This window comes from Lathyrus oleraceus, chromosome 2, assembly GCF_024323335.1.
Source record: "Lathyrus oleraceus cultivar Zhongwan6 chromosome 2, CAAS_Psat_ZW6_1.0, whole genome shotgun sequence".
In the NCBI taxonomy this organism is placed as follows: Eukaryota; Viridiplantae; Streptophyta; class Magnoliopsida; order Fabales; family Fabaceae; genus Lathyrus; species Lathyrus oleraceus.
In genome coordinates this window covers 59,772,631-59,788,082 of record NC_066580.1, presented here as the reverse complement: position 1 = coordinate 59,788,082, position 15,452 = coordinate 59,772,631, and positions in this window count along the sequence as shown.

Sequence of the window (15,452 nt, the reverse complement as noted above, 5' to 3'; positions counted from 1 at the left end):
GATATGATGGATTGGAATAAGGAGTTATTCACCCAATTGAAATTTTTGAGAGTTGTATGAGATACAATTGGAAGGAGTTCCTACCTAAATAACCTAGTTTTGTGTAATCCGCCTACGCGGACTTAAAACAAAGTGAAATATGGATCTCGATCCACTAGAAAATCTTCCAACGGGATTTTCCGAATCAGATGATGAGGGTCATTTGTTTTGAGTAAAATAGTGGGAGCATATTTAATTAAAGGCCTAATTGAATATGTCAATGATACTTATATTTTCATTAATCCTTATGTAGATTACCATGACAGCAAACACCTCTAACAACATCCTGCGATCAATCCTTGATAAGGAAAAATTGTCTGGGACAAATTTTCTGGATTGGCACCGAAACCTGAGGATTGTCCTCAAACATGATAAAAAGCTGTATGTCTTGGAGACACCTGTTCCTGAAGAGGAACCTCCTAGTTCTGCACCTAAGGCAGAAAGAGATGCTTATAAGAAGCATGTCGATGATGCCAATGAAACTGCTTGTCTAATGCTGGCTACCATGAACTCAGAATTGCAAAAGCAACATGAGAACATGTAAGCATTCGATATGATCGAACACCTGAAGTTGCTCTATCAAGAGCAAGCAAGGCATGAGAGGTTTGAAGTTTCAAAAACCATTTTTCAAAGCAAGTTAGCTGAGGGAGCCCCTGTAGGTCCCCATGTACTCAAGATGATTGGGTATGTGGAAAACCTTGAGAGATTGGGTTTTCCCCTCAAAAAGGAACTTGCAACTGATTTGATCTTGCAATCGTTGCCAGATAGTTTCAGTCAATTTGTCCTAAATTTCAATATGATTGATATGGACAAATATCTTCCCGAACTGCTCGCCATGTTAAGAACTGTCGAGCAGAATCTGAAGTCAAAAGGGAAGTCCATTCTGATGATCGGAAATGGAAAGAGACAGAACAAAAGGCCCACTAAGCAGAGTGATAAGGGGAAGGGCAAGGAAGTTGCCAATCCCAGATCCACTGCTGCTTTGAAGCCTGGTGGAGGCATAGCAAAAGAAGGCACCTGCTTCTATTGCGGTAAGACCGGACACTGGAAGAGGAACTGTCCAAAGTACCTGGAAGATAAGAAGAATGGAGTAGAGACTTCAACTTCAGGTATTTTTGTTATTAATTTATCTACTTCTGCATCATGGGTATTAGATACTGGATGCAGTTCTCACATTTGTACAAATGTGCAGGAACTAAAAGGGAGTAGAGATTTGGAAAAAGGTGAAGTCGACCTACGAGTTGGCTATGGAGCAAAGGTTGCTGCTTTAGCCGTAGGAACTTTTGTATTGACTTTACCTAGTGGTTTAATAATTCAGTTAGAGAACTGTTATTATGTACCTGCAATTAGCAGGAATATTATTTCCATTGCTTGTTTGGACAAGTTTGGTTTTTCATTTATAATAAAGAACAATTGTTGCTTAATTTATTTGAATGATATATTCTATGTTACTGCACAAATGAACAATGGACTATATGTCCTTGATCTTGAAATGCCTATTAATAACATTAATACAAAAGGGTGAAACCTAACGAGTTAAAACCAACTAGGTAAGAATATTAAAACTCTTCAATCAGATCGAAGTGATGAGTATTTAATCCTAGAGTTTGATGACCATCTGAAAGAGTGTGGGATCCTATCCCAACTTACTCCTCTTGGAACATCCCAATGGAAGGGTGTATCTGAGAGAAGAAATCGAACCCTGTTGGACATGGTCCGATCCATGATGAGTCACACCAATCTTCCGAACTCCTTTTGAGGACATACACCATTAACATTAGCTTACACACTTAACCGTGTTCCATCCAAAAGGTTGAAAAGACACCATATGAGATATGGAGTGGTAAGAGACCACATATGTCTTACATGAAGATTTGGGGTTGCGAAGTTTATGTGAAACGACAAATTTCAACTAAGCTTAAGCCCAAATCTGACCAATGCTTATTTGTGGGGGTATCCTAAAGGAACAAGAGGATATTACTTCTACAATCCTTCGGAGGGCAAAGTGTTTGTCGCTCGAACTGGAGTTTTCCTAGAAAAGGATTTTAATTCCAAAGGAACCAGTGGGAGGAAAGTAGAGCTTGAAGAAATTCAAGAATCACAAAGCATCGATACACCTATGCAGGAATTAGAGCAGGAAACACAAGTAGTTGTGTAAGAGACCCTGCTCAAGTAGAACAAGACCAGCGTAGGTCAGGCAGGATACGTCACCTACCTGAGATATATGGATATCTGATCAAGGTGATGTACTACTCATGGATCAAGATGAGCCTGTGACCTACTCATGGAATCCTCGCCTTGATGAAACAGTAAAACTTTATGGATTCATCAAGAACGAAGATGAGCCTTGTGTCTACAAGAAGGTTAGTGGGAGCATGATCATGCAACAAGTAAAGTCTTGGTTGGGGAAATGTTTTTCTATGAAGGACCTAGGTGAAACAGCCTATATATTAGGAATCAGAATCTATAGAGATAGATCACAAAACTGCTTGGCCTAAGTCAGAGTACATACATAGACAAAGTGCTGAGACGCTTTAATATGAATGATTCCAATCTGGTTATGTGTTTTGCTTAAATGGTGGCACTGTGAGCTTGAAAAGTTCAACGCAAGATGCATTTGCTGATTCTACAATTGAGGCCGAGTATATTGTTGCCTTAAGTGCAGCAAAGGAAGCTGTTTGGATCAATAAACTTGGCATAGTCCCTAGCATTGTGGATCCCATTGGTCTCTATTATGATAACAATGGTGTTATCGCACAAGCTAAGGAGCCTAGATCTCACCAACGATCCAAACACATACTTAGGCGTTGTGCGAAAATATGTAAAGTACCTACACTTGACAAAGTTGCTGACCCACTGACAAAGCCTCTTGTGCAGCAGAAGCATGATGGACATACTAGATCAATGGGCATACGGGGTATGCCTGATTGGCTCTAGTGCTAGTGGGAGATTGTTGGTGTAAGCCCTAGAGGCCAATACTTTTGGTACTTGTATCAAATTATTTAAAGGCATTTTCTTTATTATGGTTGATTGATAAAGTCCCTGGAATAGATAGTCCGTTTAATGTATTAAGTGTGACTTAATCATGAGAACACATTAAACATAAGGACACTATTCTTAAAGTATCCGTAGTCGAGCTTTAATGTGAAGTGGGATAACATTAAAGCATTAAGACTATTATGTTTGTAGACTGATGATCACATCTCATGGATCATGGATAAAGAGTTATCAAGTCTTAAACATAGGTATGAATATTAGGAGTAATATTTATACCGGATTGACCCGCTATGATAATACTATATAGAAAGTTATGCAAAGTGTCATAAGTTATTCTCATGGTGATAATAGTGTATACCACTCTTCAACCTGAAACCACTATGGATCCTAGATGTAGAGTCGAGTGCTTTATTGCTGATCCAACGTTGTCCGTAATTGGATAACCATAAAGACAGTTGATGGGTACTCCACGAAGCATGCTGAGGGACATGAGTGTCCTAGATGGAATTTGCCAATCCTGCGTAACAGGATAAATGTCTATGGGCCCAATATTGAACTGGACAAGGGTGACACGGTCTATACCTTGTGTTCAATATAGACATAAGGGCAAAGGGGTAATTATACACATAATTATTATCACAGGAGGTTTTGTCAGATCACATGACATTTTCATGACTTGGGTAGCAATGATGTGTTGCTAGATACCCTTCACTGTTTATTATATTAAATGCGTGATTTAATATAATTGTCAACGTCGCGAAAACCTATAGGGTCACACACAAAGGACGGATTGATGAGAGATAGAGTAACTAAGGAACACCGTAAGGTACGGTGCACTTAAGTGGGAGACGAAATATGGTAAGGTACCAAATACTTAAGTGATTTTGGGCATATTATAAGATATGGGCCAAAATACACTTAAGTGGGCTTTTTAGCTTGAAGCCCACACAAGTGGTTCTATAAATAGAACCCCTTGGGTAGAAACATTATCACTCCACTCGACTCAGACTGAAATTCAAGTAGAGACTTGAAATTTTGTTTCCCTCTTTCTCTCATTCAAAGCCTTCATTCATAACAGCTAGCACTGCGATTGAAGGAATCCGTTCGTGTGGACTGAGTAGAGACGTTGTCATCGTTCAACGTCCGTGATCGCCCCGTGGATCTGTATCAAAGGTTCTGATCATCAAAGGTTTGAATCGCCACAAGAGGTAACGATTCTATCACTGATCATGCCCATTCGTAAGGATCACTAAATGGAGAAATTTTTAAATTCCGCTGCGCCTTGGATGTCAATTCTCCTTCACCTAGATGTAGAGTCGAGTGCCTTATTGCTGATCAAACATTGTCCGTAACTGGATGACCATAAAGACAGTTGATGAGTACTCCACGAAGCGTGCTAAGGGACATGAGTGACCTAGATAGAATTTTCCCATCCTGCATAACAGGATAAATGTCTATGGGCCCAATATTGAACTGGACGAGGATGACACGGTCTATGCCTTGTGTTTAATATAGACATAAGGGCAAAAGGATAATTGTACATATAAGTATTATCACAAAAGGATTTGTCAGATCACATGACATTTTCGTGTCTTGGGTAGCAGTGATGTGTTGCTAGATACCGCTCACTGTTTATTATGTTAAATATGTGATTTAATATAATTGCCAATGCCGCGAAAACCTACAGGGTCACACACAAAAGGATGGATTGATGAGAGATAGAGTAACTAAGGAATACCGTAATCTATGACGCTCTTAAGTGAATTGTAGAACATCGTAAGGTATGGTGTACTTAAGTACAATACGAAATATGGTAAGGTATCATGCGCTTAAGTGATTTTGGCATATTATAAGATATGGGCCACATACACTTGAGTGGGCTTTTTAGCTTGCAATCCACACAAGTGGTTCTATAAATAGAACCCTTGTGTAGAAGCATTTGTGCAGTTGCAATTTCGTTTCTCTCTCTCTCTCTCTCTCTCTCTCTCTCTCTCTCTCTCTCACTCAAAGCCTTCATTCGTAGCAGCTAGCACTGAGATTGAAGGAATCCGTTCGTGTGGACCGAGTAGAGGCATTGTCATCGTTCAACGTTCGTGATCGCTTCATAGATCTGCATCAAAGGTTACAATCGCCACAAGAGGTAACAATCCTATCACTGATCATGCCCATTCGTAAGGATCACTAAAGGAGAAATTTTAAATTCCGCTGCATTTTGGATCGCCCTTCTCCTTCACATTTAACATATGTCATCGTCAGAGGGGAAAGATGATTTGGTCGTGATTAGTTTTTCCAAAAGACTCGAAAGATGTGCTGGCTCATGAAAACGATCCCATGGTGATTAAGGTTCAGATACGCGACTGAAGCATAAAACAAGTCTTGGTAAACCCTGGAAGTTCAGTAGATATTCTATATTGGGATGTACTCAAAGGGATACATTTTGATACCACCGAGTAACTACCATTCAAAGGTACTTTGGTGGGATTCTCCGGAGAGCATGTACAAGTTCCAGGGCATATGCCCATAATGACCACCTTTGGTAGTAGAGACCATGCGAAAAGTATCCAAGTAAGATATCTAATTGTCAATGTTGCATCCCCATATAAGATTATTATCCGTAAACCCTCGTTCAATGCTCTGGAAGCGGCGTTGTCCACCCTATATCTTATGTTAAAGTATCCTCTAGAAAATGGCCGAGTTGGGATAATGAAAGGTATTAGGGAATAACGAGGAAATTTTATAAAGATAGTCTAAGACTTAAAAAGAGGAGTAATGCTGACAATCCAAAAAAATACGACCAGTTAAAAGTGAATCTAGACGATATCGATCTGAGAGAGGCGTCACCAGAGAACTAGCTAACAAGCAGGAGAAATACAAGAAAGATTCAGAATGGCGTCCGACCATCCCACACAACTCAACTTGGTACCATTCAAATGTCAAAAGATGAAGACAAAATTATCATGTCAATGTGAACATAGATCACCACCTTCTCATACATGACTTATTAAGAACACCATAAAGGCTTTGTAAACAGGTATCGAGTATTGTGAGCTTAATGCTCGTGGTAGTCAAACAACAGAGGTTCCTAGTATAGGTTATCTATCACTTCACTAGAGGGGAGGCATCAGATACAACGAGAAAAATAATATCTAGAATAATCAGGGAGCAAGACAAGATTGGAAAAGTACGGATCAAGAACATATGTGAAAATGGGTAGGCCTACCAGATTCGATCTCTTTTGACTACTGTGGAGAACCCTTTAGAAATAATCGGAAATGTTAATATAATGAGATCTGTCGTGATTAATATACCGCTTTGGGAATGTCATACTTTGAATGAAGAGGTTAGCTTGGTAAGCCTGGCTAATTGGGCAGCCACACAAAGAATTACCAGGAGGATCGATATCAAAGTCAGGAAAAGGGAATCTCTCAGAGAAGGTCTGATGATAATAAAGGTGGAGGGCTTCAGGAAAAAAGAGGGGCTGGTTCCAGACGAGGAAGGATCCTTTCGTATCAATCGGAGGATGAACAACGAGGCTTACAAGTTTGAGGATTTATAGGGTATTGACATGTATAAGATTTGGAATGTAATGAGTCTTGAGTCTTATCATAACTAGTCTATGTAATAAATCTCATAAATAAAATTATGGAAATGCACTCCTTTCCCTTGCATGAGCAGGGGGTTTTAATGAGGCACACATAGTTAAAGAAATGTATTGTGTAAAGAGCATGAAAATAGGCCATCTGGCATAATCGGCTTCGTCCGAGTAACATTTAATAAAACATATGGCCTAACTGAAGTCCAAGCGAACTTGATGCCTCTGGCATAATCGGCTCTGGTCGGGTAACATTTAATAAAACCTCTGGCCTAACTGAAGTCCAAGCAAACTTGAAGCCTCTGGAATAATCGGCTTCGGCCGGGTAACACATAATAAAACCTTTGGCCTAACTGAAGTTCAAACAAACTTGAAGCATATGCATAATCGGCTTCATCCAGGTAACATTTAATAAAACCTTTGGCCTAACTAAAGTCCAAGAGAACTTGAAGCCTCTGGCATAATCGACTTTGGTCGGATAATGTTTAATAAAACCTCTGGCCTAACTAAAGTCCAAGCAAACTTGAATTCATTGGATGGTATGGTTTGGTCACTCCCATCGGTCTCACACATCAAAGATGAAATTTCCAAATCGGCTCTATAGACTTCGTCGCTCATGAATGTTTTCATATTATTTGGAGAACTCCGACGAGAACTTTTCGATGGAAAAATAGTCTAAGTATGGGACTCCGAGACATTGTGAATTGCTTTGTTTGGGATTGCCTTTCTTTTCTTCAGTAACCAGGTTTCCAAGCTGGACAAGTCCGATTTTTAGAAACATTTTGGTCGGCTACTCTCCTCGTCGCCCGAGATTCTAACATCATCTTTTTCTGTTTATTCACATATATGTCAGTCATTTTTCATGAAGACAAAGTGAGAAAAGAAGTTACAGAATGCAAGATGGTATCCCAAACGGTATGCAAAGAAAATAAATAATCAGTACCCAAGAAAGAAAGAATATGCTCTTCGGGTAAAGACAATAGATCCCACACCTTCATCATACAAAAGGAATCTAAGATGGCCAAGGATCCAACCTCTTGGTCGTTTAACTTGTCAAAATCAAACATGAATACCAAAATAGGATTCTCGGTCCAATAGATAAGAAAACGATAAGACCTGTCTAGCGCATATATTACTTGAGGACATCTCAGTCCACGCCTAATTCGAAGAAATCGTTCTTTGAAACCTTTATAGTTGGTTGTGTAAGCTTGGAAAAAAATTGTTACTGGGAAGGCCACTAATGGTCACCCATCCACCCTTCTCAACACCTTTGATTTCAAAAAAGAAGAAAAATAAGCCTATGGTGGATTCTATATCTATGGCCTCGCAAACTATTTCGAAAGCCTTGATAAATCCCCAACTATTGGGATGAAGTTGAGAAGGGGCGACATTCAGGGTTTTTAGTAGATCAGATTCAAAATCGGTAAAGGGAAGGTGGATGTTAAAATCTTCCAATACACCAGCATAAAAATGAAAATACTCATCTTTAACTCCCCTAGGACGAGCTATGCAAACACATTCCTCTGGAATACAGGGTCCAAAATAACATCGTCTTCAGTCCTAGTAGAAGATATATTCTTCAAAGACCGAAGTTTAGCTATCTCCACTTTCTCTATTGAATTGTGATTGTAACTTGTTACTTCTTGATCAAATGAATCCATAATCTCCATCAACACCACTACTGATGAATCTGATGAAGAGGATTCAGAATCAGAATCGCTAAAAGATGTAGAAATATCATCATAAGCCTCCTTTAAATATGATCAAAGTCAACATGGGTTAGAGTATCTCTACATCCTCTTACATAAAAATCCCAAAGATCTTTTATTTTGCAGGCGCTAAAGGTTCTTAATGATTTTGTATTATCGTCACATGCATCAACAATAGTCATTAAATGAAAAAATGAGGAAGCGAAAAAGAAAATATACCTGATCTTTAAGAATGAACGAGAACTTTGAAAGTCGCTTAGAAAAGAGAAAGATTTCTTCCAGCGAAAGGTAAATTAAAAGACAAAGAGAAGACTTTAATTAGGAGGCAATCTTCTTAAAAGGACTTAAAATAGTATAAAACATTTCAGATCATGGAAAGGGGGAAAATTCCCACAAAAATCATCATTACTAAGGAATGATAAAATCTGATGAAGATACGTTGTCATGATTAAAGACATGTCACCACAAACAAACATCACGACGTAAGAGGATTGGAGAGAACCTAAATAGAAATTTACGGGCTTCGTTTGTCCGAGCATTTTAAGATTTTAGATCTCATGCTCGAGGGGCTTATGTACATCACGTAAAAATTAGTTGACCAACCGAGGTATGAGGTCGACGAAGCCTGTTTGGATACATGAGTTCTTTGAGGCCAAGTTTGCATGACAATCGAGTATGGTTGGGCTAGTAGATCAGATTGTCGGGATATCATCCAATAATCAGAATCCAATAAGGATATTGGAATAGGCAAGATGAAGCTAATCTCCTATAAAAACTGAGAATGATCCGGTTAGTGCAAGTCGAATCCGACGATGAGGTTAAGATGTCATCTGAAGAGTCATAATAAATGATTACAAGATGATACATTATGGAAAGGGAGTTATATTTAGTGAATGAGTGGACGTTACATGGCAGTTATAAGGAGGCAGACGTTATTGCCCAAAGTATTTATGAAGAATTTGGAGAGTCAAACAAGGAAAAAGAGAAGGAAATGAAGACCTATAAATAGGAAGATATTTGGAGGGTAAGAGACAAGCAAAAAAAGAGACAAACACACATAATTGACACTTCAACCATTCATTTTAGGATCTCATTGACTTAAAACAAAGAAGTCAACCTTATAGTGTTTTTTTAGCAAGAACAACTATCAGTACAATATCTATTTTATTTTAATCAATAATTTTCTTTATGTGAGAGACAAATTTTTTATTTTTAAATATGAGTTTTTTTTTCTTTCTTCATCTCACGGGTCTTTTTTTATATGATTATATAATACAAATGATTATATAATACAATTGAGTTTATATGATCATTGTTAATTTTACAATTAAGTAACATATTATAAATTGACATGTGTATCTAAAAATATTTTATATTGTATCAAACTGAATATCATTCAATAATGGTGCACATCCCTAACTTTTTATTTCATGAGTCAATATCATGACAATATCTATTTTATTTTAACCAACAATTGCCTTTAATTGAGAGATGGATTCTTTATTCTTAAATGTGTAAATTTTCTTTTTTCTCTCTAAATTCTTTTTTTTTATTTCAAATTTACACGTGTATCTAAATATATTTTACACCGTATTAAATAAATTTGCTCGTGCGAACGCACATGTATCTTGCTAGTTCAAATTTATAATTTGATAAACATATATAATGTTGAATTATTATTTACATAATGCTCCTGAATTATTATTTATGTCTTGTCATAATGGGATGATGATTATGTGTTGATTTACTTTAATAAGTCCCAAACTCCCAGTCAACCTGACATGTGTATGTCACTCATTGCAAGTTTGTTCACAATGTCATAAAATTGTCTCTTTGAAAGATTTTTTGTGTGAGAATATCTGCTATTTGACTTGTGGTTGATACACCAGACATACACAGCTAACCATTATCAAAATTTTCTTTATTGAAGTGCTTGTTCACTTCAACATATTTCATTCTGTCCTTTAGGACATGATTGTGTAGAACATGATTATGGGCAATAAAAATAGATGCCTTATTATTACAATAGATTTTAATTGTTTTTGGGTTAGAAATTTTCAATCAATTCATAAACTTTTTAACCCATAATACTTCATAAAACCATGGGTCATAGAGCAAAATTTAGCATTTGCATAACTTCTAGCTACAATCTTTTGCTTTTTGCTTCTCCATGTAACTAAAATTTCACCTATATGTTTGAGTTGGTTGAAAATATATATGTTGATGAAGTCCCACGTCGCTAGGCATGACAACATAATCCGTACCCGTAGGTATCCACCCGAACTCGCCCTAAAGTTGACGGGGAAAACTCGCTTTGACTGGTTTTGGGTTCGGGTTTGAGTTTCCCCCGATTATAAAATATGGGGACAGGTCGGGTAATGGGGACACTAGTACCCACCTCGAACCCTCCCCGTTTATTTTATCATGTACATTATTATTTATTTTTGATAATTTAGAATACTAAGTATGTGGTCAATGTTTTGATATTTTAATTTGAATTTATTATTTAAAATCTTTTAAATGTATGTATGAAATTTTTTAGATTGTTTTATTTTATCATTTGTAATATAATTTTATTTTGGAAAAAATAAATATTTCTATTAAAGTAATTGATTTTACTAAATGAATGATGGCGGGACGGGGATACCTGAACCCAACCCGAACCCGTTTGGGATGGGTTTGAGTTTTGATTCTCCATCCCCGTTTGGGTTTGGGACGAGGAACCGAGATTGTTTGGGGATTCAGGTTTTGATTTGGGGGAGGTAAAATTCGTCCCCGACCCTCCCTGTTGCCATGCCTACACATCGCTTAGTTTTATGAAGGAAGAGGGAGTCCAATGGTATATATATATATATATATATATATATATATATATATATATATATATATATATATATATATATATATATATATATATATATATATATATATATATATATATAAGATTCAAGTTCTTCATTCCAAGATGCACCAGTCAAAATCATTTTAAACTTATATTTGACTTTCTTTGTTCTCTTATACTCTTGTATTAGAGTATTGTGAGATGTAGTTAAACATTTATTTGAGAGGAAATGGGTGTACTGGGGCATGAGTTAGTTGAGAGTATATTATATATTGTAACAATTCGCACATATTGTTATTCTCTGGTTGTCTATTAACAACGACCATGGTTTTTTCTTCGATTTGGGAGTTTCCACGTTATGTTCTTATATTGTGATTGTGCAAAGTGTGATCTACTTTACTTTGGGTAAAACCATGTCTCTTAATAACACTTCTATATCTTTTAAACCAGGCCCTTGGTGATTATTTTAATCCATATAAGGATTTTCTCAATCTGTAGACTTTGTCTCTTCCAAGATTTTCTTTAAATTCAGGAGATAAACTCATATATACTTATTCATATAATTCTCCATTCAAAGGGATATTTTCAATAGCAAAGTGATATAGTGTCCAATGGAAATTTACCGCAAGAGAGAGAAGAACTCAAATGGAAGTAATTTTAGCAAATGACTCAAAATTCTTTTAGTAGTATATACCATGAGTTTGAGTAAAATATTTTGTTACTAATCTTGCTTTGTACCTTTCCATACTTCCACCAGCATTGCACTTTACCATAAAAGTTCACTTACATACTACTTTTTTTATCTTGAGGTAGATCAATAATATTTCAAGTATTATTTTTCTTTATTGCATCAATCTCTTCTTACACTACTAATTTTCAATTTGGATCACCTAATACTTCATGAGTAGTTTTGGAAACAAACAAAATAGAAATCCTAGACACATATTCTTTGCGAGTTTGAGACAACTTGTCATATGATAAGTAATTAGACACAAGGTGCTTAGTGCATGTTCGAGTACCGTTACCACATTTTTTGTGGAGTGGACCAAGGTTTTAGACCTGAACTCTCTAATGTGTTCGCCCCGTTTTTCATGGGCGTAAGCATTATCATAAAACTTTGCATTTTTAAACTTAAAATATGTAGTGCACGTGGACTCTCCCCACCTCGCCCTCATTTTTATCGGGGTGGGTCATGGTTTTAAGTTCACATCCTCAACCATATCTATCACGCCCGCCCTATTTTTTGTAGGATTTTGCGGGGAGGGCCTAAACGGGGCCATGCCCGTTTGTCACCCTATCCTAATGAGTATTTCTTTTGCAAGTATCCACTAGGGATGAGTCGAATTGTCATCTTTATAAAGTGTTATTAACTATGATGACATTCATCTATATTTATAATTTCTTGTTCTTTTTGTGTGTACTATTGCTCACTATATAATTTTTTTGTAGACAAAAAAACAACCATCATGATACGATTATGGATACTGTGGTGAACAAATCTGAGTTCATAATGCTCTCATCTTCATTTTCTGTTTTGCTCCAAATCCTTCATTCCATATGAACAAATCACACGTCTCGTCACTCCTTCAAAATGGACATCTTCAAAGAAACCTTCTTTTATTAGGTCTAATGTCTGAATTGATACGAAACCATCAGACCATGACACCCACATAAATTTCTAACACAAGATTTTGCAGAAGAAGAAGACACGTGAACACCTTTAGTTGAGTTTGTCTTCAAAGAATGCATCGAAAAGGTTAATAAGCAAAACGAAGCGAAGCAAAATTTAGGGATAGCGAAAATGAAGGAAACAAAGGAAATATGACTAGGAAATGAAAGAAGACAAAATTAGATCATGGGGAAAATATTCTTTATTTCAAGTGTTAAGGTATTTTATTCGATATTTTCCATTATGTCATTCAATTAAGCAAAAGGAAATTAAAAATTTAATCCACATGTAATGCCACATCATACTCCTTTAGAGGCATTTAACGTCAATGACCAATTGTGTGAATGTAAAATTTTGAAAGGACCGTTCTTTAAAATAAATTTAAAAAAAAACAAAAAATAAAATTGACAATATTTATAAATACCAAAAATATATTTAACCCTTAATTTATTAATAGAATTAATCAAACAAATTGTTTCACCAACTAACGAAATATATCCTCTCAATATAAATTTTACGAGAGAAGAAACACCGGACATCCACCTTAGAAATCACTTCATCATATTATTTTATAATTTTGACATTGTAATGGTCCAAATTTCACAAAATTACAATGGATATGATCTCCTTCCCAACTATGAATGAGTATACAGCCGTTTTTTTATCCAGGCATACACAATTATAATCTCCTTCCCAATTATGATATAAAAAAGAGAAATTATAATATTTTTAATAAAATTGTTTTTTATTAATAATATTGAAAAATAGATTAATATAATTGAAAAGAAAAAAAATAATAAATATTTAAAGTATAATATAGAAAATAATATTAAATAATTTATTAATATTATAAATAAATTATATTATAATATAAAATATTTTCTCGAAACGATATATAATAAAAAATGGAGGTAATAATTAATAAAGTTAGATACATCTTTGGGAGGGAAAAACTCATGATTACATCAAAGTCATTGACATTCCTAAATGCAACTTGCCGTATTTTATTTGATAATTAAATCTATAAGCATTCAGAAAAGTATAAGGCATCGAAAATAATGTACGTTTGGGTGAAATTGAATACCAATTAGTATTATTTTTAGCCTTCAAATTATTGGGTTTATCAGTTGTTCTTTTAGGCACCTTAATATGTACCTAAATTTTGTTATTATCGTCTCGGATCTAATTAAAGCCATAAATATATGTAGAAAAAGAAAGGCTAAAAGACTTGGAACACTTGTAAAATGACAGTAATACTATCGTTATTAATAATAATTTTCTCTTTCTCAATTTTATTTTATTTTTAAAATATGAAGCGAAAGAAGAATTGCAATATAAGGTAACATATTGTTGCATGATATACTTCATATGTTCTTGGTACATTTTTTCTCGTCTAAAAGAGTACAAAACCAAAGTTTTTTTATAAATAAATAATACTTCATCAGAAATTTTTTCCAAAATGAAAGTTTTTAATAGTATTAATATATCTATCTTTCCATCATATTTTTTAAAATACTTATGTTTTAATCAAAACAAATAGATATTTAGAAGTTATTAGCAGCACTCATATATTTAATAGGGGCGTCAATTGACACTATTTTTTTTAAAATTTTATTTACATTACCTGCAAAATTACCTGCATATTTATCCGTGCAACTTCAGACTTTGAATTTTTTATTCAAATATCTCATTTTTTTCATTTTTTTTTATCAAAATAACTCAAGGCATAGGTGCCAGACCAATTGACGCATATCCTTAAACTTTAAATGGGGACGTCAATTGGATTGGCTACAACACACAGTGCTGCCAATCCAATTGGCGCCCATGTGTTATTTGGAAGAGGAGGCGCCAAATGGTCTGGCGCCTCAGTGTAATGTGATTTTTTTTATAAATAGATGTGTTGTGTGATTCATTTTTTCACATCTCATTTCGTCATATTGCAAACATGTTTGGTGTTCGTCGTCGTTATGGAAAAATGATTTATTCGAGAGACAAACCTCCGATGTTGATGCTCTCCTGAAACATTTATAGTTTCGATCAACTGAAGAGGGAGCTGGTTCGTTGATTAGATGGAAAAATACCAGAAGGGGAAAAAATTAGAAGTATTGACAGACTCGATAGTATATTTGGTTGGGTGCGAGTAAAAACTGATAATGATGCTAGGGAAATGATGTTTGAATGAGATGACATCAATTTGATTGTTGTAATCAGTTAGAAATGTTCTGTTTTAAGTTTGCTTATGTTGTAGTGATGTTTATTGTTAACCTTGTTGTAACAAAAAGATAATGATATATAAAAATCCAAGGTTACAAAAATTGAAAGGAGATACTAAATTATGATGCAGATGTTGCTCCTAGATTGCGACATTTGTTCTTATTGTGTCTTGGTTGACGACATATACTACATAATCTTATCATTTTATCAGTTGTATCCATTTCTGTTCTAATACGCGTGTTGTTTGGCCGTCCTTTTTTCTTTCTTCACATCTCATCGTTATGCCAAACTATGTCACCTTCATATGGAGGCCAGTATTCCTCCATTGGTAGCACTGAGAAGCTTTTGTTATACACATTCATGACGATAACGGCCTTGTAAACATCAGAT